This window comes from Lissotriton vulgaris, chromosome 7 (assembly GCF_964263255.1).
Source record: "Lissotriton vulgaris chromosome 7, aLisVul1.2, whole genome shotgun sequence".
Classification (NCBI taxonomy): domain Eukaryota; kingdom Metazoa; phylum Chordata; class Amphibia; order Caudata; family Salamandridae; genus Lissotriton; species Lissotriton vulgaris.
In genome coordinates this window covers 1004022822-1004045140 of record NC_141695.1, presented here as the reverse complement: position 1 = coordinate 1004045140, position 22319 = coordinate 1004022822, and positions in this window count along the sequence as shown.

The window sequence follows — 22319 nt, the reverse complement described above, 5'->3', positions numbered from 1 at the left end:
AAGAGATCGGGGCAGAAATCGGGCCTCACAGTAAAGACTGAAGGATTTATGACTCTCGCTCTGCTGTTCATGTATTTTCAGGGGCAAAAATCGAGCCTCAGTTAAGTAACCTAGTGCAGGAAAATCTGTTAGCGTTTTAAAAGCATTTATCAATGCCAATCTAAATGGAACTGGAAATCGAGCCTCAGTGAGAAATGTAAAGGGTTCATGAATTTTACTCTCCCTGATGTTCTGGAAGTGCCGTTTGCCTGAGATTTCGGTGTAGGATGGGAAATGACGCAGTTTCCAGTAAAAGTTGAGGAAATAATGCAGAAGTGTTGGATGTCTTAGCTGTCTTGAGAAAATAAACGGCAAAGTTGCCGCTCGTGTGAACTGGAACTGTGCTTATGAAGTGCGATGTGGCTGAGACGAGCTGAGAGGAGTGCGCAGCACAAGGATAACACGTAATGAAACGCTTTGAAGTACATATACATTTTTATGAGCATGTTTACAACGCGATACTAAATGTTAAGTATTTTGGCAGTTCAAATTCAAAAAACTTCAAGTGCGTGTTACCTCTACTCGAGTCACGAAGCTCATTCATGGAAGCCTCTGTGACGTTGGAGTTCGTGCGAGGAAGTAAGCAGATGGGAATTTGTTTTTTTCAGCACAAACGTGCCGAGAGCCATCCGGTGCGACGTGCTATACATGAAGCAAGATCGTTACCATGGACATGATCCTTCGGTTGGTGCACAAAGGAATGGACAGACAATAACCCTGTCAGACTTTGGAAGATGTGTAATGCATTGTTTCACTTCAGGGAAGGGTACTGTTTTGTTTAAACCTGCCGCTGTGTTTCACTTCAGGAAAAGGTACTGTTTTCTTTAAATCTGCCGCAATTATACCATGTGCATGGGCGAGTCTATCTGAAGGAGATGTTACTATCGATGGAGGGTGTGTTTCTCAGAAGACTTGTCAATGGATATAATTTGGTTTTTGACAGATACCGGCTCATTAAGGACAGATTACTTTTACAGAATGGAAGAAACAACGGAGTACCGAAATATGGGGTCTAAGAGCCAATGTTGGGGGCAACTATCTTCATTGATGTTGTTTGGTTGTTGCTGTTTAAGTCTCCTGGCGCGAAAGTTAGTGACAATTGTCCAGTTTCTTTGTCAACAACGAGTGTTGTGTGTTGTGTTTCAGGAATGAGTTATGTAAGTGCTTGTTCTGGTTATGATTGAGTTATGTAAGTGCTCGATCGGGTGTATGAATGAGTTACGTAAGGGCTTGTTCATTTGTGTGAGAATGAGTTATGTAAGTGCTCGTTCTGGTGTATGAATGGGTTATGTAAGTGCTCATTCTGGTGTATGAATGAGTTATGTAAGTGCTCATTCTGGTTATGATTGAGTTATGTAAGTGCTCGATCGGGTGTATGAATGAGTTACGTAAGGGCTTGTTCATTTGTGTGAGAATGAGTTATGTAAGTGCTTGTTCTGGTGTATGAATGGGTTATGTAAGTGCTCATTCTGGTGTATGAATGAGTTATGTAAGTGCTCGTTCTGGTTATGATTGAGTTATGTAAGTGCTCGATCTGGTGTGTGAATGAGTTTTGTAAGGGCTTGTTCATTTGTCTGTAGTGTACACGTTGATTCCTGATATTTGGTGTTATAGTTTGTTTCTGTGAGTGCTGCATGTTGTTCTGGTCTGGCCAACTGGTATGATGTGTGGCATTTCGGATTGATGGTGTATGATGATGGATAGTGCTTTATTTCAGGGACCTTTCGTGACGTTCTGCTCAGACTGTGGTGTGTGAGATGAGGCGTTACATAGCGCCTCGGGTTGTATTCTTTTGATGTTTGGTGAATCGTGGTATAGCGATTCAGGATGTATCTTCTTTGTAAGTTCGTTGGTAGAATGGTGTTGCATACTTGCATATGCTTTATTTGTGCATTGTTTTAAGTTTTTGACTACGAGTACTTAACATGTGGTCATTATCTTATTTGTTCACTATGCAATTTTTGTCCCCATAACGAAGGGAGATATGTTGTATCTTGAGTCTCCCTGCTGCTCAGCTAGAATGCATGTGTTGTAGAATGTTGGATGAGTGGAATGCTAGTATGTTATGAATGTGAGTTGGGTGAGGGCTGAGCAGCAGGACAGCTGCTCCTGATGGGGTTAACATTGTAACTTATAATCTTCTATCATAATTCAATAAAGTAACTTGCTTAATCTACTTGGAGATGCCAGCCCCTTATTGATTACATCAAGGGGCTTAGGCGGAGCCTGGGCAGAATGGGTGGGGTCAGTCAGAGAGGAGGGGCTTAGGAGGAGCCTGGGCAGAATGGGTGGAGTCAGAGAGGAGGGGGTATAGGAGGAGCCTGGGCAGAATGGGTATAGGAGGAGCCTAGTCAGATTGGGTGTGGTCAAATAGGAGGAGCCTGGGCAGAATGGGTGGGGTCAGAGAGGAGGGGGTATAGGAGGAGCCTGGCAGAGGGGGGTATAGGAGGAGCCTGGCAGAGGGGGGTATAGGAGGAGCCTGGGCAGAGGGGGGTGTAGGAGGAGCCTAGTCAGATTGGGTGGGGTCAAATAGGAGGAGCCTGGGCAGAATGGGTGGGGTCAGAGGGGTATGGGAGGAGCCTAGGTAGAATGGGTGGAGTCAGAGAAGAGGGGGTATAGGAGGAGCCTGGCAGAGGGGGGTGTAGGAGGAGCCTAGTCAGATTGGGTGGGGTCAAATAGGAGGAGCCTGGGCAGAGGGGGTGGGGTCAGAGAGGAGGGGTATAGGAGGAGCCTGGGCAGAATGGGTGGGGTCAGACCGCAGAGGAGGGGCTTAGGAGGAGCCTGGGCAGAATGGGTGGGGTCAGAGAGGAGGGGCTTAGGAGGAGCCTAGTCAGATTGGGTGGGGTCAAATAGGAGGAGCCTGGGCAGAATGGGTGGGGTCAGACAGCAGAGGAGGGGCTTAGGAGGAGCCTAGTCAGATTGGGTGGGGTCAAATAGGAGGAGCCTGGGCAGAATGGGTGGGGTCAGACAGCAGAGGAGGGGTATAGGAGGAGCCTGGGCATAGGGGGTGGGCTCAGAGAGGAGGGGTATAGGAGGAGCCTGGGCAGAGGGGGTATAGGAGGAGCCTAATCAGATTGGGTGGGGTCCAATAGGAGGAGCCTGGGCAGAATGGGTGGAGTCAGAGAGGAGGGGGTATAGGAGGAGCCTGGGCAGAATGGGTGGGGTCAGACAGCAGAGGAGGGGCTTAGGAGGAGCCTAGTCAGATTGGGTGGGGTCAGAGAGGTGGGGTATAGGAGGAGCCTGGGGAGAATGGGTGGGGTCAGACAGCAGAGAAGGGGCTTAGGAGGAGCCTTGTCAGATTGGGTGGGGTCAAATAGGAGGAGCCTGGGCAGAGGGAGGAGCCTGGGCAGAATGGGTGGGGTCAGACAGCAGAGGAGGGGTATAGGAGGAGCCTGGGCAGAGGGGGTGGGCTCAGAGAGGAGGGGTATAGGAGGAGCCTGGGCAGAGGGGGTATAGGAGGAGCCTAATCAGATTGGGTGGGGTCCAATAGGAGGAGCCTAGTCAGATTGGGTGGGGTCAAATAGGAGGGGGTATAGGAGGAGCCTGGGCAGAATGGGTGGGGCCAGACAGCAGAGGAGGGGCTTAGGAGGAACCTAGTCAGATTGGGTGGGGTCAAATAGGAGGAGCCTGGGCAGAATGGGTGGGGTCAGACAGCAGAGGAGGGGCTTAGGAGGAGCCTGGGCAGAATGGGTGGAGTCAGAGAGGAGGGGGTATAGGAGGAGCCTGGGCAGAATGGGTGGGGTCAGACAGCAGAGGAGGGGTATAGGAGGAGCCTGGGCAGAGGGGGTGGGGTCAGAGAGGAGGGGGTATAGGAGGAGCCTGGGCAGAATGGGTGGAGTCAGAGAGGAGGGGTATAGGAGGAGCCTGGGCAGAATGGGTGGAGTCAGAGAGGAGGGGGTATAGGAGGAGCCTGGGCAGAATGGGTATAGGAGGAGCCTAGTCAGATTGGGTGAGGTCAGAGAGGAGGGGTATAGGAGGAGCCTGGGCAGAGGGGCTTAGGAGGAGCCTGGGCAGAATGGGTGGGGTCAGACAGCAGAGGATGGGTTTAGGAGGAGCTTAGTCAGAATGGGTGGGGTCAGAGAGCAGAGGAGGGGTTAAGGAGGAGCCTAGTCAGATTGGGTGGGGTCAGAGAGGAGGGGGTATAGGAGGAGCCTAGTCAGATTGGGTGAGGTCAGAGAGGAGGGGCTGAGGAGGAGCCTGGGCAGAATGGGTGGAGTCAGACAGCAGAGGAGGGGCTTAGGAGGAGCCTAGTCAGATTGGGTGGGGTCAAATAGGAGGAGCCTGGGCAGAATGGGTGAGGTCAGAGAGGAGGGGTATAGGAGGAGCCTGGGCAGAATGGGTGGGGTCAGACAGCAGAGGAGGGGCTTAGGAGGAGCCTAGTCAGATTGGGGTCAAATAAGAGGGGTATAGGAGGAGCCTGGGCAGAATGGGTGGGGTCAGAGGGGTATGGGAGGAGCCTGGGCAGAATGGGTGGGGTCAGACAGCAGAGGAGGGGTATAGGAGGAGCCTGGCAGAGGGGGGTGTAGGAGGAGCCTAGTCAGATTGGGTGGGGTCAAATAGGAGGAGCCTGGGTGGGGTCAAATAGGAGGAGCCTGGGTGAGGTCAGAGGGGTATGGGAGGAGCCTGGGTAGAACGGGTGGAGTCAGAGAGGAGGGGGTATAGGAGGAGCCTGGGCAGAATGGGTGGGGTCAGACAGCAGAGGAGGGGCTTAGGAGGAGCCTGGGCAGAGGGGGTGGGGTCAGAGAGGAGGGGTATAGGAGGAGCCTGGGCAGAATGGGTGGGGTCAGACAGCAGAGGAGGGGCTTAGGAGGAGCCTAGTCAGATTGGGTGGGGTCAAATAGGAGGAGCCTGGGCAGAGGGGGGTATAGGAGGAGCCTAGTCAGATTGGGTGGGGTCAAATAGGAGGGGGTATAGGAGGAGCCTGGGCAGAATGGGTGGGGCCAGACAGCAGAGGAGGGGCTTAGGAGGAACCTAGTCAGATTGGGTGGGGTCAAATAGGAGGAGCCTGGGCAGAATGGGTGGGGTCAGACAGCAGAGGAGGGGCTTAGGAGGAGCCTGGGCAGAATGGGTGGGGTCAGAGAGGAGGGGCTTAGGAGGAGCCTGGGCAGAATGGGTGGAGTCAGAGAGGAGGGGGTATAGGAGGAGCCTGGGCAGAATGGGTATAGGAGGAGCCTAGTCAGATTGGGTGAGGTCAGAGAGGAGGGGTATAGGAGGAGCCTGGGCAGAGGGGCTTAGGAGGAGCCTGGGCAGAATGGGTGGGGTCAGAGGGGTATGGGAGGAGCCTGGGCAGAATGGGTGGAGTCAGAGAGGAGGGGGTATAGGAGGAGCCTAGTCAGATTGGGTGGGGTCAGAGAGCAGAGGAGGGGTTAAGGAGGAGCCTAGTCAGATTGGGTGTGGTCAAATAGGAGGAGCCTGGGCAGAATGGGTGGGGTCTGAGGGCCTAGGAAGGGGTCATAGATGGAGGAGGATCCTGACTTTTGGTGGGGAACTGCAAAAACTTTTTTAATGCACCCCCCTATACTTTCTGATTTCTGTTTGGAGGGGCAGTCGGGGAGCAGTATTAAAAGGTGCTTAGGCGCAACGTGAAGAGCGATGAGGTGCACAGAATGGCATGCCTTCCAGGTACTTTTTGGGGGGGCTACCATTATTTTTTATTGCTCTGATCCTCCCTCATGGGGTGTACCCCAAATGGTTAGGGGCAACGGGGGAGGGGGGGTGGCAAAAAGCTGTTTGACAGTTTCTGTTACCAACAGGGTTCACCATACGATTCTGCTGCAGTTATGGTATTGAAAGGTACAACAAGGAGCATGTGAATGTATTTTTGCAGGTGGGGTGCCCCAAAATTTTACTGCCAGCAGCAGCAGCCCCCCTCCTCCCCACCCAGCAGATTGGTATAGGTACCTTTAGGACATTTCTGTTGAAAAAAGAGGCTATAGCGAATCGTGCTATGAAATCCTAGAGCACTAACATTTGCTAAATAAAGGTGGCATCGGAGCATACGAATGAGGCAGAGAGAGGCTACTGTTGCCAATTGGTTTGGTGGGTCATAGTGAATAACCTCGGCATGCAAATAGGCAGTGTGAGGATTGGCAGTGTCTGTAGAGAATTTTGGCATGCTCTTCAGCTTATTTTTTCCTCCTTACGTTGGCTATGAACTACAGAGGAAAGGCCCGGCCTTACTGTTGGACAAAACATGTATTTATGATTTTAAGAAGTGTAGTCTGACTGTACTGAGAGGGGCTGTACAGTACGGTAAATGCCTGTATACCCCTGCAATGTGCATCCAACTGTCACTTGAGATTCAATAGCGAACGAAGCAGCTGGGTTACTGACTGAATGTAAATGGAAGGCACATAGCAAGGGTGTTTGTGGTCACTCAAATGATTGAAACCTGGTTGATGCACTACCAAAGCTGGGGTTCCAGGAGGGAACATTTGAGGGGCATTGAGATGGTGGTGCCCAGAGGTCAAAATATGTTTCAGAGACAGAGAGGTACTGCGGTCCTGGTCCCACATTGGGGGTAGTCAAAAGTCCGGCTAAAGATTTCTGTCCAACTGTTACCACGTTTTGTGCAGCCTGGCTCCCTCTGTAACGATTCCCCAGTGTCTTTCGATCCTACAGATGACTGTAGCAAACTTCCCAAATTTTTTCTTGGCCTCATACCCCCAAAGGAGTGCCTGACATTTGCCAGCCTAACGATACTCACATTCTGGGAAAAACCTCACTAACCATGCATATTTATGCACCACACATGGCAAATCCTTGCAATTGCAGAACATCATATCGCACTTGTCATCTTTGAGGTGCTGTAAGTATTTGGATTTGAGGGAAATATTCATCCTTGCTTGCTCTCCCACCTGAAGTCTATGGTGCTGCTGTTCCTTTCTCACATGTCCCTACAAAGAGACAAGTGACACACAGACTCAATCACTCAGCAAACATATATGCTTTGACGCTTTCATCTTGCTGTTTACCTTCCAAATGTTCCCCCTTCACCACAAATACAGGCCAGCCATTCCTCATCCCCTCAGTCATCGTAGTCATTCACTCCTTAGGCCCTGCAAGACAAAAATGACCAAGAATCATGTCAGCAAGAAGGAGAAAAGCCTCAGTGTGCTCTTTTGTTCATACTGCTGCCCCCTAGTAACACTTCATAGCCACTGCAGCTTAAGAATGGGACTGAGAAGAGGGCTCTCCTATGCAAATAATGTCCTCCCATGCATACTTTCTTCTGAGACGGTCGGCGGCTTGTGCCGTGATACTGCCTCCAACATATGGTCTTCAACCAAATTTTAAAAAAGCCCACCTGCCTTAGACGAAGGATTTTGCCACTCGAAGGAAGCACATGGGGACATCACCATCATTTAGCAGGGTCCTAAATTGCCCGCTGTCCGCCTGTATACAGAACAAGGATGTTCGTGGCCGTTCGTGAGCGTTCTTCAAAGGAAGGAGGTGGGTGAATAAATCCAAGATGCCAGGGCAGGCCCAGCCCAGCCCAGTGCAGCCCAGCCCGGCACAGCGCACTGCTGTGGAGGTCCACTCCTTCACATCCTGCAGCAGGCATGATGCAGATCTACTAGAGCAAAGGCTTGACTCTGCTCTTGTCTGTCTCTTAAAGGAAAAATCTTTCCAACTTCTTATTGCACCTAATAAATGGACTCTAGCTAGCCTCAAACTCGACCCATCATTTCATTAGCCAGAGCTCATACTTGACCTTTATTTCTATCCAAGCTCACTGGCACCAAACCCCTGATTTGAGCGAGTGGCTCACACTAAAATGAAAAATCACCATCAACCAACCTATTTTACAATAAGTGTAGCACCATCCTCGCATTCTTGTGCTCAGTTATAACCCCCAATACCACAATTGCACTCTGCAATTCACCAAACTTAAAGGACAAAGAATGACGACATTGATAAAGGAAGATAAGGCCTTGTTCCTAGCACCTACTTGAGAAATAGGGCGGTTGGTAGAAGGTCATGAGAGAAAACATATGAAATGTTGGGAGACACCTGCCAAAAAAACACTAGCAAAAAAAAAATCACTGTTTGAAAATTTCCCACCTTGGGACACTTCTACAGCACTGGCAGGATTCGAACCCTGGCCTGTGAGGGCTGTCCCCCCAAAGGTACAAGCCTTACCTTTGAGCTATCTCCTTGGTGGTCTAGAGGATTGCAGTAGTAACTATAAGCAACATACAGGCCTTGGTGTCCTTCCCTGTGGCTTCCATTGCACATTAAATGGATGACCATGACATAAGGACAATTTGATAGGCTACTTACATGGAAACCAGAAAAACACTTAGCAAAAAAAAAAAAAAGAAAATCACTGTTTGAAAATTTCCCACCTTGGGATACTTCTACAGCACTGGCAGGATTCGAACCCTGGCCTGTGAGGGCTGTCCCCACCAAAGGTACAAGCCTCACCTTTGAGCTATAGCTCCTTGGTGGTCTGGAGGATTGCAGTAGTAACTATAAGCAACATACAGGCCTTGGTGTCCTTTCCTGTGGCTTCCATTGCACATTAAATGGATGACCATGACATACGGACAATTTGATAGGCTACTTACATGGAAACCAGAAAAACACTTAGCAAAAAAAAAATAAAAGAAAATCACTGTTTGAAAATTTCCCACCTTGGGATACTTCTACAGCACTGGCAGGATTCGAACCCTGGCCTGTGAGGGCTGTCCCCACTAAAGGTACAAGCCTTACCTTTGAGCTATAGCTCCTTGGTGGTCTAGAGGATTGCAGAAGTAACTATAAGCAACATACAGGCCTTGGTGTCCTTTCCTGTGGCTTCCATTGCACATTAAAAGGATGACCATGACATAAGGACAATTTGATAGGCTACTTACATGGAAACCAGTGTGGTCCAGTGGATAAGTTCCTGCCTTCCATCCAGGCAACCAGGGTTCAAATCCCGGGTTCGGCACCAGGTAAGTAAATTGGTAAGTAAAATGTGTCTGTGTGTTGTGTAAGAGTGGAATCATGCCTAGCGAAAGAGGGATTGCAGATTGGTCGGTAAGTAAAATAGGTGTGGAAAGAAAGGTGAAAGAAAGAGAATGGGTGTTGTCTGTAGGAGGAGGACCCTGGGCAGGTTGGGTGGGGTCAGAGAGGAGGGGTATAGGAGGAGCCTGGGCAGAATGGGTGGGGTCAGAGAGCAGAGGAGGGGCTTAGGAGGAGCCTAGGGGCTTAGGAGGAGCCTAGTCAGATTGGGTGGGGTCAGAGAGGAGGGGCTTAGGAGGAGCCTGGGCAGAATGGGTGGGGTCAGAGAGCAGAGGAGGAGCCTAGGGGCTTAGGAGGAGCCTAGTCAGATTGGGTGGGGTCAGAGAGGAGGGGTATAGGAGGAGCCTGGGCAGGAGGAGGGGGTATATGGGCAGAATGGGTGGGGTCAGAGAGGAGGGGGTATAGGAGGAGCCTGGAAGAGGGGGGTATAGGAGGAGCCTGGGCAGAGGGGGGTGTAGGAGGAGCCTAGTCAGATTGGGTGGGGTCAAATAGGAGGAGCCTGGGCAGAATGGGTGGGGTCAGAGGGGTATGGGAGGAGCCTGGGTAGAATGGGTGGAGTCAGAGAGGAGGGGGTATAGGAGGAGCCTGGCAGAGGGGGGTGTAGGAGGAGCCTAGTCAGATTGGGTGGGGTCAAATAGGAGGAGCCAGGGCAGAATGGGTGGGGTCAGAGGGATATGGGAGGAGCCTGGGTAGAATGAGTGGAGTCAGAGAGCAGAGGAGGGGCTTAGGAGGAGCCTAGCAGAGGGGGGTGTAGGAGGAGCCTAGTCAGATTGGGTGGGGTCAAATAGGAGGAGCCTGGGCAGAATGGGTGGGGTCAGAGGGGTATGGGAGGAGCCTGGGTAGAATGGGTGGAGCCAGAGAGGAGGGGGTATAGGAGGAGCCTGGGCAGAATGGGTGGGGTCAGACAGCAGAGGAGGGGCTTAGGAGGAGCCTAGTCAGATTGGGTGGGGTCAGAGAGGTGGGGTATAGGAGGAGCCTGGGCAGAATGGGTGGGGTCAGACAGCAGAGGAGGGGCTTAGGAGGAGCCTAGTCAGATTGGGTGGGGTCAGAGAGGTGGGGTATAGGAGGAGCCTGGGCAGAATGGGTGGGGTCAGAGAGCAGTGGAGGGGCTTAGGAGGAGCCTAGGGGCTTAGGAGGAGCCTAGTCAGATTGGGTGGGGTCAGAAAGGAGGGGCTTAGGAGGAGCCTGGGCAGAATGAGTGGGGTCAGACAGCAGAGGAGGGGCTTAGGAGGAGCCTAGGGGCTTAGGAGGAGCCTAGTCAGATTGGGTGGGGTCAGAGAGGAGGGGTATAGGAGGAGCCTGGCAGAGGGGGGGTGTAGGAGGAGCCTAGTCAGATTGGGTGGGGTCAAATGGGAGGGGCCTGGGTAGAATGGGTGGAGTCAGAGAGGAGGGGGTATAGGAGGAGCCTGGCAGAGGGGGGTGTAGGAGGAGCCTAGTCAAATTGGGTGGGGTCAGACAGCAGAGGAGGGGCTTAGGAGGAGCCTGGCAGAGGGGGGTGTAGGAGGAGCCTAGTCAGATTGGGTGGGGTCAAATAGGAGGAGCCTGGGTGGGGTCAGAGGGGTATGGGAGGAGCCTGGGTAGAATGGGTGGAGTCAGAGAGGAGGGGGTATAGGAGGAGCCTGGGCAGAATGGGTGGGGTCAGACAGCAGAGGAGGGGCTTAGGAGGAGCCTGGGCAGAGGGGGTGGGGTCAGAGAGGAGGGGTATAGGAGGAGCCTGGGCAGAGGGGGTATAGGAGGAGCCTGGCCAGAGGGGGTGGGGTCAGACAGCAGAGGAGGGGCTTTGGAGGAGCCTGGGCAGAATGGGTGGGGTCAGAGAGGAGGGGCTTAGGCGGAGCCTGGGCAGAATGGGTGGGGTCAGACAGCAGAGGAGGGGCTTAGGAGGAGCCTGGGCAGGAGGAGGGGGTATATGGGCAGAATGGGTGAGGTCAGAGAGGAGGGGGTATAGGAGGAGCCTGGGCAGAATGGGTATAGGAGGAGCCTAGTCAGATTGGGTGTGGTCAAATAGGAGGAGCCTGGCAGAGGGGGGTATAGGAGGAGCCTGGGCAGAGGGGGGTATAGGAGGAGCCTGGGCAGAGGGGGGTGTAGGAGGAGCCTAGTCAGATTGGGTGGGGTCAAATAGGAGGAGCCTGGGCAGAATGGGTGGGGTCAAATAGGAGGAGCCTGGGCAGAATGGGTGGGGTCAGACAGCAGAGGAGGGGCTTAGGAGGAGCCTAGTCAGATTGGGTGGGGTCAAATAGGAGGAGCCTAGGTAGAATGGGTGGAGTCAGAGAGGAGGGGGTATAGGAGGAGCCTGGCAGAGGGGGGTGTAGGAGGAGCCCAGTCAGATTGGGTGGGGTCAAATAGGAGGAGCCTGGGCAGAGGGGGTGGGGTCAGAGAGGAGGGGTATAGGAGGAGCCTGGGCAGAATGGGTGGGGTCAGACAGCAGAGGAGGGGCTTAGGAGGAGCCTGGGCAGAATGGGTGGGGTCAGAGAGGAGGGGCTTAGGAGGAGCCTAGTCAGATTGGGTGGGGTCAAATAGGAGGAGCCTGGGCAGAATGGGTGGGGTCAGACAGCAGAGGAGGGGCTTAGGAGGAGCCTAGTCAGATTGGGTGGGGTCAAATAGGAGGAGCCTGGGCAGAATGGGTGGGGTCAGACAGCAGAGGAGGGGTATAGGAGGAGCCTGGGCAGAGGGGGTGGGCTCAGAGAGGAGGGGTATAGGAGGAGCCTGGGCAGAGGGGGTATAGGAGGAGCCTAATCAGATTGGGTGGGGTCAGACAGCAGAGGAGGGGCTTAGGAGGAGCCTAGTCAGATTGGGTGGGGTCAAATAGGAGGAGCCTGGGCAGAATGGGTGGAGTCAGAGAGGAGGGGGTATAGGAGGAGCCTGGGCAGAATGGGTGGGGTCAGACAGCAGAGGAGGGGCTTAGGAGGAGCCTAGTCAGATTGGGTGGGGTCAGAGAGGTGGGGTATAGGAGGAGCCTGGGGAGAATGGGTGGGGTCAGACAGCAGAGAAGGGGCTTAGGAGGAGCCTTGTCCGATTGGGTGGGGTCAAATAGGAGGAGCCTGGGCAGAGGGGGGTATAGGAGGAGCCTAGTCAGATTGGGTGGGGTCAAATAGGAGGGGGTATAGGAGGAGCCTGGGCAGAATGGGTATAGGAGGAGCCTAGTCAGATTGGGTGAGGTCAGAGAGGAGGGGTATAGGAGGAGCCTGGGCAGAGGGGCTTAGGAGGAGCCTGGGCAGAATGGGTGGGGTCAGACAGCAGAGGATGGGTTTAGGAGGAGCTTAGTCAGAATGGGTGGGGTCAGAGAGGAGGGGGTATAGGAGGAGCCTAGTCAGATTGGGTGAGGTCAGAGAGGAGGGGCTGAGGAGGAGCCTGGGCAGAATGGGTGGAGTCAGACAGCAGAGGAGGGGCTTAGGAGGAGCCTAGTCAGATTGGGTGGGGTCAAATAGGAGGAGCCTGGGCAGAATGGGTGAGGTCAGAGAGGAGGGGTATAGGAGGAGCCTGGGCAGAATGGGTGGGGTCAGACAGCAGAGGAGGGGTATAGGAGGAGCCTGGGCAGAATGGGTATAGGAGGAGCCTAGTCAGATTGGGTGAGGTCAGAGAGGAGGGGTATAGGAGGAGCCTGGGCAGAGGGGCTTAGGAGGAGCCTGGGCAGAATGGGTGGGGTCAGACAGCAGAGGATGGGTTTAGGAGGAGCTTAGTCAGAATGGGTGGGGTCAGAGAGGAGGGGGTATAGGAGGAGCCTAGTCAGATTGGGTGAGGTCAGAGAGGAGGGGCTGAGGAGGAGCCTGGGCAGAATGGGTGGAGTCAGACAGCAGAGGAGGGGCTTAGGAGGAGCCTAGTCAGATTGGGTGGGGTCAAATAGGAGGAGCCTGGGCAGAATGGGTGAGGTCAGAGAGGAGGGGTATAGGAGGAGCCTGGGCAGAATGGGTGGGGTCAGACAGCAGAGGAGGGGCTTAGGAGGAGCCTAGTCAGATTGGGGTCAAATAAGAGGGGTATAGGAGGAGCCTGGGCAGAATGGGTGGGGTCAGAGGGGTATGGGAGGAGCCTGGGCAGAATGGGTGGAGTCAGAGAGGAGGAGGGGGTATAGGAGGAGCCTAGTCAGATTGGGTGGGGTCAGAGAGCAGAGGAGGGGTTAAGGAGGAGCCTAGTCAGATTGGGTGTGGTCAAATAGGAGGAGCCTGGGCAGAATGGGTAGGGTCTGAGGGCCTAGGAAGGGGTCATAGATGGAGGAGGATCCTGACTTATGGTGGGGAACTGCAAAAACTTTTTTAATGCACCCCCCTATACTTTCTGATTTCTGTTTGGAGGGGCAGTCGGGGAGCAGTATTAAAAGGTGCTTAGGCGCAACGTGAAGAGCGATGAGGTGCACAGAATGGCATGCCTTCCAGGTCCTTTTTGGGGGGGCTACCATTATTTTTTATTGCTCTGATCCTCCCTCATGGGGTGTACCCCAAATGGTTAGGGGCAACGGGGGAGGGGGGGTGGCAAAAAGCTGTTTGACAGTTTCTGTTACCAACAGGGGTCACCATACGATTCTGCTGCAGTTATGGTATTGAAAGGTACAACAAGGAGCATGTGAATGTATTTTTGCAGGTGGGGTGCCCCAAAATTTTACTGCCAGCAGCAGCAGCCCCCCTCCTCCCCACCCAGCAGATTGGTATAGGTACCTTTAGGACATTTCTGTTGAAAAAAGAGGCTATAGCGAATCGTGCTATGAAATCCTAGAGCACTAACATTTGCTAAATAAAGGTGGCATCGGAGCATACGAATGAGGCAGAGAGAGGCTACTGTTGCCAATTGGTTTGGTGGGTCATAGTGAATAACCTCGGCATGCAAATAGGCAGTGTGAGGATTGGCAGTGTCTGTAGAGAATTTTGGCATGCTCTTCAGCTTATTTTTTCCTCCTTACGTTGGCTATGAACTACAGAGGAAAGGCCCGGCCTTACTGTTGGACAAAACATGTATTTATGATTTTAAGAAGTGTAGTTTACTGTACTGAGAGGGGCTGTACAGTACGGTAAATGCCTGTATACCCCTGCAATGTGCATCCAACTGTCACTTGAGATTCAATAGCGAACGAAGCAGCTGGGTTACTGACTGAATGTAAATGGAAGGCACATAGCAAGGGTGTTTGTGGTCACTCAAATGATTGAAACCTGGTTGATGCACTACCAAAGCTGGGGTTCCAGGAGGGAACATTTGAGGGGCATTGAGATGGTGGTGCCCAGAGGTCAAAATATGTTTCAGAGACAGAGAGGTACTGCGGTCCTGGTCCCACATTGGGGGTAGTCAAAAGTCCGGCTAAAGATTTCTGTCCAACTGTTACCACGTTTTGTGCAGCCTGGCTCCCTCTGTAACGATTCCCCAGTGTCTTTCGATCCTACAGATGACTGTAGCAAACTTCCCAAATTTTTTCTTGGCCTCATACCCCCAAAGGAGTGCCTGACATTTGCCAGCCTAACGATACTCACATTCTGGGAAAAACCTCACTAACCATGCATATTTATGCACCACACATGGCAAATCCTTGCAATTGCAGAACATCATATCGCACTTGTCATCTTTGAGGTGCTGTAAGTATTTGGATTTGAGGGAAATATTCATCCTTGCTTGCTCTCCCACCTGAAGTCTATGGTGCTGCTGTTCCTTTCTCACATGTCCCTACAAAGAGACAAGTGACACACAGACTCAATCACTCAGCAAACATATATGCTTTGACGCTTTCATCTTGCTGTTTACCTTCCAAATGTTCCCCCTTCACCACAAATACAGGCCAGCCATTCCTCATCCCCTCAGTCATCGTAGTCATTCACTCCTTAGGCCCTGCAAGACAAAAATGACCAAGAATCATGTCAGCAAGAAGGAGAAAAGCCTCAGTGTGCTCTTTTGTTCATACTGCTGCCCCCTAGTAACACTTCATAGCCACTGCAGCTTAAGAATGGGACTGAGAAGAGGGCTCTCCTATGCAAATAATGTCCTCCCATGCATACTTTCTTCTGAGACGGTCGGCGGCTTGTGCCGTGATACTGCCTCCAACATATGGTCTTCAACCAAATTTTAAAAAAGCCCACCTGCCTTAGACGAAGGATTTTGCCACTCGAAGGAAGCACATGGGGACATCACCATCATTTAGCAGGGTCCTAAATTGCCCGCTGTCCGCCTGTATACAGAACAAGGACGTTCGTGGCCGTTCGTGAGCGTTCTTCAAAGGAAGGAGGTGGGTGAATAAATCCAAGATGCCAGGGCAGGCCCAGCCCAGCCCAGTGCAGCCCAGCCCGGCACAGCGCACTGCTGTGGAGGTCCACTCCTTCACATCCTGCAGCAGGCATGATGCAGATCTACTAGAGCAAAGGCTTGACTCTGCTCTTGTCTGTCTCTTAAAGGAAAAATCTTTCCAACTTCTTATTGCACCTAATAAATGGACTCTAGCTAGCCTCAAACTCGACCCATCATTTCGTTAGCCAGAGCTCATACTTGACCTTTATTTCTATCCAAGCTCACTGGCACCAAACCCCTGATTTGAGCGAGTGGCTCACACTAAAATGAAAAATCACCATCAACCAACCTATTTTACAATAAGTGTAGCACCATCCTCGCATTCTTGTGCTCAGTTATAACCCCCAATACCACAATTGCACTCTGCAATTCACCAAACTTAAAGGACAAAGAATGACGACATTGATAAAGGAAGATAAGGCCTTGTTCCTAGCACCTACTTGAGAAATAGGGCGGTTGGTAGAAGGTCATGAGAGAAAACATATGAAATGTTGGGAGACACCTGCCCAAAAAACACTAGCAAAAAAAAAATCACTGTTTGAAAATTTCCCACCTTGGGACACTTCTACAGCACTGGCAGGATTCGAACCCTGGCCTGTGAGGGCTGTCCCCCCAAAGGTACAAGCCTTACCTTTGAGCTATCTCCTTGGTGGTCTAGAGGATTGCAGTAGTAACTATAAGCAACATACAGGCCTTGGTGTCCTTCCCTGTGGCTTCCATTGCACATTAAATGGATGACCATGACATAAGGACAATTTGATAGGCTACTTACATGGAAACCAGAAAAACACTTAGCAAAAAAAAAAAAAAGAAAATCACTGTTTGAAAATTTCCCACCTTGGGATACTTCTACAGCACTGGCAGGATTCGAACCCTGGCCTGTGAGGGCTGTCCCCACCAAAGGTACAAGCCTCACCTTTGAGCTATAGCTCCTTGGTGGTCTGGAGGATTGCAGTAGTAACTATAAGCAACATACAGGCCTTGGTGTCCTTTCCTGTGGCTTCCATTGCACATTAAATGGATGACCATGACATACGGACAATTTGATAGGCTACTTACATGGAAACCAGAAAAACACTTAGCAAAAAAAAAATAAAAGAAAATCACTGTTTGAAAATTTCCCACCTTGGGATACTTCTACAGCACTGGCAGGATTCGAACCCTGGCCTGTGAGGGCTGTCCCCACTAAAGGTACAAGCCTTACCTTTGAGCTATAGCTCCTTGGTGGTCTAGAGGATTGCAGAAGTAACTATAAGCAACATACAGGCCTTGGTGTCCTTTCCTGTGGCTTCCATTGCACATTAAAAGGATGACCATGACATAAGGACAATTTGATAGGCTACTTACATGGAAACCAGTGTGGTCCAGTGGATAAGTTCCTGCCTTCCATCCAGGCAACCAGGGTTCAAATCCCGGGTTCGGCACCAGGTAAGTAAATTGGTAAGTAAAATGTGTCTGTGTGTTGTGTAAGAGTGGAATCATGCCTAGCGAAAGAGGGATTGCAGATTGGTCGGTAAGTAAAATAGGTGTGGAAAGAAAGGTGAAAGAAAGAGAATGGGTGTTGTCTGTAGGAGGAGGACCCTGGGCAGGTTGGGTGGGGTCAGAGAGGAGGGGTATAGGAGGAGCCTGGGCAGAATGGGTGGGGTCAGAGAGCAGAGGAGGGGCTTAGGAGGAGCCTAGGGGCTTAGGAGGAGCCTAGTCAGATTGGGTGGGGTCAGAGAGGAGGGGCTTAGGAGGAGCCTGGGCAGAATGGGTGGGGTCAGAGAGCAGAGGAGGGGCTTAGGAGGAGCCTAGGGGCTTAGGAGGAGCCTAGTCAGATTGGGTGGGGTCAGAGAGGAGGGGTATAGGAGGAGCCTGGGCAGGAGGAGGGGGTATATGGGCAGAATGGGTGGGGTCAGAGAGGAGGGGGTATAGGAGGAGCCTGGAAGAGGGGGGTATAGGAGGAGCCTGGGCAGAGGGGGGTGTAGGAGGAGCCTAGTCAGATTGGGTGGGGTCAAATAGGAGGAGCCTGGGCAGAATGGGTGGGGTCAGAGGGGTATGGGAGGAGCCTGGGTAGAATGGGTGGAGTCAGAGAGGAGGGGGTATAGGAGGAGCCTGGGCAGAGGGGGGTGTAGGAGGAGCCTAGTCAGATTGGGTGGGGTCAAATAGGAGGAGCCAGGGCAGAATGGGTGGGGTCAGAGGGATATGGGAGGAGCCTGGGTAGAATGAGTGGAGTCAGAGAGCAGAGGAGGGGCTTAGGAGGAGCCTAGCAGAGGGGGGTGTAGGAGGAGCCTAGTCAGATTGGGTGGGGTCAAATAGGAGGAGCCTGGGCAGAATGGGTGGGGTCAGAGGGGTATGGGAGGAGCCTGGGTAGAATGGGTGGAGCCAGAGAGGAGGGGGTATAGGAGGAGCCTGGGCAGAATGGGTGGGGTCAGACAGCAGAGGAGGGGCTTAGGAGGAGCATACTCAGATTGGGTGGGGTCAGAGAGGTGGGGTATAGGAGGAGCCTGGGCAGAATGGGTGGGGTCAGACAGCAGAGGAGGGGCTTAGGAGGAGCCTAGTCAGATTGGGTGGGGTCAGAGAGGTGGGGTATAGGAGGAGCCTGGGCAGAATGGGTGGGGTCAGAGAGCAGTGGAGGGGCTTAGGAGGAGCCTAGGGGCTTAGGAGGAGCCTAGTCAGATTGGGTGGGGTCAGAAAGGAGGGGCTTAGGAGGAGCCTGGGCAGAATGAGTGGGGTCAGACAGCAGAGGAGGGGCTTAGGAGGAGCCTAGGGGCTTAGGAGGAGCCTAGTCAGATTGGGTGGGGTCAGAGAGGAGGGGTATAGGAGGAGCCTGGCAGAGGGGGGGTGTAGGAGGAGCCTAGTCAGATTGGGTGGGGTCAAATGGGAGGGGCCTGGGTAGAATGGGTGGAGTCAGAGAGGAGGGGGTATAGGAGGAGCCTGGCAGAGGGGGGTGTAGGAGGAGCCTAGTCAGATCGGGTGGGGTCAGACAGCAGAGGAGGGGCTTAGGAGGAGCCTGGGCAGAGGGGGTGGGGTCAGAGAGGAGGGGTATAGGAGGAGCCTGGGCAGAGGGGGTATAGGAGGAGCCTGGCCAGAGGGGGTGGGGTCAGACAGCAGAGGAGGGGCTTAGGAGGAGCCTGGGCAGAGGGGGTGGGGTCAGACAGCAGAGGAGGGGCTTAGGAGGAGCCTAGTCAGATTGGGTGGGGTCAGAGAGGTGGGGTATAGGAGGAGCCTGGGCAGAATGGGTGGGGTCAGAGAGCAGTGGAGGGGCTTAGGAGGAGCCTAGGGGCTTAGGAGGAGCCTAGTCAGATTGGGTGGGGTCAGAAAGGAGGGGCTTAGGAGGAGCCTGGGCAGAATGAGTGGGGTCAGACAGCAGAGGAGGGGCTTAGGAGGAGCCTAGGGGCTTAGGAGGAGCCTAGTCAGATTGGGTGGGGTCAGAGAGGAGGGGTATAGGAGGAGCCTGGCAGAGGGGGGGTGTAGGAGGAGCCTAGTCAGATTGGGTGGGGTCAAATGGGAGGGGCCTGGGTAGAATGGGTGGAGTCAGAGAGGAGGGGGTATAGGAGGAGCCTGGCAGAGGGGGGTGTAGGAGGAGCCTAGTCAGATTGGGTGGGGTCAGACAGCAGAGGAGGGGCTTAGGAGGAGCCTAGTCAGATTGGGTGGGGTCAGACAGCAGAGGAGGGGTATAGGAGGAGCCTGGCAGAGGGGGGTGTAGGAGGAGCCTAGTCAGATTGGGTGGGGTCAAATAGGAGGAGCCTGGGTGGGGTCAGAGGGGTATGGGAGGAGCCTGGGTAGAATGGGTGGAGTCAGAGAGGAGGGGGTATAGGAGGAGCCTGGGCAGAATGGGTGGGGTCAGACAGCAGAGGAGGGGCTTAGGAGGAGCCTGGGCAGAGGGGGTGGGGTCAGAGAGGAGGGGTATAGGAGGAGCCTGGGCAGAGGGGGTATAGGAGGAGCCTGGCCAGAGGGGGTGGGGTCAGACAGCAGAGGAGGGGCTTTGGAGGAGCCTGGGCAGAATGGGTGGGGTCAGAGAGGAGGGGCTTAGGCGGAGCCTGGGCAGAATGGGTGGGGTCAGACAGCAGAGGAGGGGCTTAGGAGGAGCCTGGGCAGGAGGAGGGGGTATATGGGCAGAATGGGTGAGGTCAGAGAGGAGGGGCTTAGGAGGAGCCTGGGCAGAATGGGTGGAGTCAGAGAGGAGGGGGTATAGGAGGAGCCTGGGCAGAATGGGTATAGGAGGAGCCTAGTCAGATTGGGTGTGGTCAAATAGGAGGAGCCTGGGCAGAATGGGTGGGGTCAGAGAGGAGGGGGTATAGGAGGAGCCTGGCAGAGGGGGGTATAGGAGGAGCCTGGCAGAGGGGGGTATAGGAGGAGCCTGGCAGAGGGGGGTATAGGAGGAGCCTGGGCAGAATGGGTGGGGTCAAATAGGAGGAGCCTGGGCAGAATGGGTGGGGTCAGACAGCAGAGGAGGGGCTTAGGAGGAGCCTAGTCAGATTGGGTGGGGTCAAATAGGAGGAGCCTAGGTAGAATGGGTGGAGTCAGAGAGGAGGGGGTATAGGAGGAGCCTGGCAGAGGGGGGTGTAGGAGGAGCCCAGTCAGATTGGGTGGGGTCAAATAGGAGGAGCCTGGGCAGAGGGGGTGGGGTCAGAGAGCAGGGGTATAGGAGGAGCCTGGGCAGAATGGGTGGGGTCAGACAGCAGAGGAGGGGCTTAGGAGGAGCCTGGGCAGAATGGGTGGGGTCAGAGAGGAGGGGCTTAGGAGGAGCCTAGTCAGATTGGGTGGGGTCAAATAGGAGGAGCCTGGGCAGAATGGGTGGGGTCAGACAGCAGAGGAGGGGCTTAGGAGGAGCCTAGTCAGATTGGGTGGGGTCAAATAGGAGGAGCCTGGGCAGAATGGGTGGGGTCAGACAGCAGAGGAGGGGTATAGGAGGAGCCTGGGCAGAGGGGGTGGGCTCAGAGAGGAGGGGTATAGGAGGAGCCTGGGCAGAGGGGGTATAGGAGGAGCCTAATCAGATTGGGTGGGGTCAGACAGCAGAGGAGGGGCTTAGGAGGAGCCTAGTCAGATTGGGTGGGGTCAAATAGGAGGAGCCTGGGCAGAATGGGTGGAGTCAGAGAGGAGGGGGTATAGGAGGAGCCTGGGCAGAATGGGTGGGGTCAGACAGCAGAGGAGGGGCTTAGGAGGAGCCTAGTCAGATTGGGTGGGGTCAGAGAGGTGGGGTATAGGAGGAGCCTGGGGAGAATGGGTGGGGTCAGACAGCAGAGAAGGGGCTTAGGAGGAGCCTTGTCCGATTGGGTGGGGTCAAATAGGAGGAGCCTGGGCAGAGGGGGGTATAGGAGGAGCCTAGTCAGATTGGGTGGGGTCAAATAGGAGGGGGTATAGGAGGAGCCTGGGCAGAATGGGTGGGGTCAGACAGCAGAGGAGGGGTATAGGAGGAGCCTGGGCAGAATGGGTGGAGTCAGAGAGGAGGGGTATAGGAGGAGCCTGGGGAGAATGGGTGGGGTCAGACAGCAGAGAAGGGGCTTAGGAGGAGCCTTGTCCGATTGGGTGGGGTCAAATAGGAGGAGCCTGGGCAGAGTGGGGTATAGGAGGAGCCTAGTCAGATTGGGTGGGGTCAAATAGGAGGGGGTATAGGAGGAGCCTGGGCAGAATGGGTGGGGTCAGACAGCAGAGGAGGGGTATAGGAGGAGCCTGGGCAGAATGGGTATAGGAGGAGCCTAGTCAGATTGGGTGAGGTCAGAGAGGAGGGGTATAGGAGGAGCCTGGGCAGAGGGGCTTAGGAGGAGCCTGGGCAGAATGGGTGGGGTCAGACAGCAGAGGATGGGTTTAGGAGGAGCTTAGTCAGAATGGGTGGGGTCAGAGAGGAGGGGGTATAGGAGGAGCCTAGTCAGATTGGGTGAGGTCAGAGAGGAGGGGCTGAGGAGGAGCCTGGGCAGAATGGGTGGAGTCAGACAGCAGAGGAGGGGCTTAGGAGGAGCCTAGTCAGATTGGGTGGGGTCAAATAGGAGGAGCCTGGGCAGAATGGGTGAGGTCAGAGAGGAGGGGTATAGGAGGAGCCTGGGCAGAATGGGTGGGGTCAGACAGCAGAGGAGGGGCTTAGGAGGAGCCTAGTCAGATTGGGGTCAAATAAGAGGGGTATAGGAGGAGCCTGGGCAGAATGGGTGGAGTCAGAGAGGAGGAGGGGGTATAGGAGGAGCCTAGTCAGATTGGGTGGGGTCAGAGAGCAGAGGAGGGGTTAAGGAGGAGCCTAGTCAGATTGGGTGTGGTCAAATAGGAGGAGCCTGGGCAGAATGGGTAGGGTCTGAGGGCCTAGGAAGGGGTCATAGATGGAGGAGGATCCTGACTTATGGTGGGGAACTGCAAAAACTTTTTTAATGCACCCCCCTATACTTTCTGATTTCTGTTTGGAGGGGCAGTCGGGGAGCAGTATTAAAAGGTGCTTAGGCGCAACGTGAAGAGCGATGAGGTGCACAGAATGGCATGCCTTCCAGGTACTTTTTGGGGGGGCTACCATTATTTTTTATTGCTCTGATCCTCCCTCATGGGGTGTACCCCAAATGGTTAGGGGCAACGGGGGAGGGGGGGTGGCAAAAAGCTGTTTGACAGTTTCTGTTACCAACAGGGGTCACCATACGATTCTGCTGCAGTTATGGTATTGAAAGGTACAACAAGGAGCATGTGAATGTATTTTTGCAGGTGGGGTGCCCCAAAATTTTACTGCCAGCAGCAGCAGCCCCCCTCCTCCCCACCCAGCAGATTGGTATAGGTACCTTTAGGACATTTCTGTTGAAAAAAGAGGCTATAGCGAATCGTGCTATGAAATCCTAGAGCACTAACATTTGCTAAATAAAGGTGGCATCGGAGCATACGAATGAGGCAGAGAGAGGCTACTGTTGCCAATTGGTTTGGTGGGTCATAGTGAATAACCTCGGCATGCAAATAGGCAGTGTGAGGATTGGCAGTGTCTGTAGAGAATTTTGGCATGCTCTTCAGCTTATTTTTTCCTCCTTACGTTGGCTATGAACTACAGAGGAAAGGCCCGGCCTTACTGT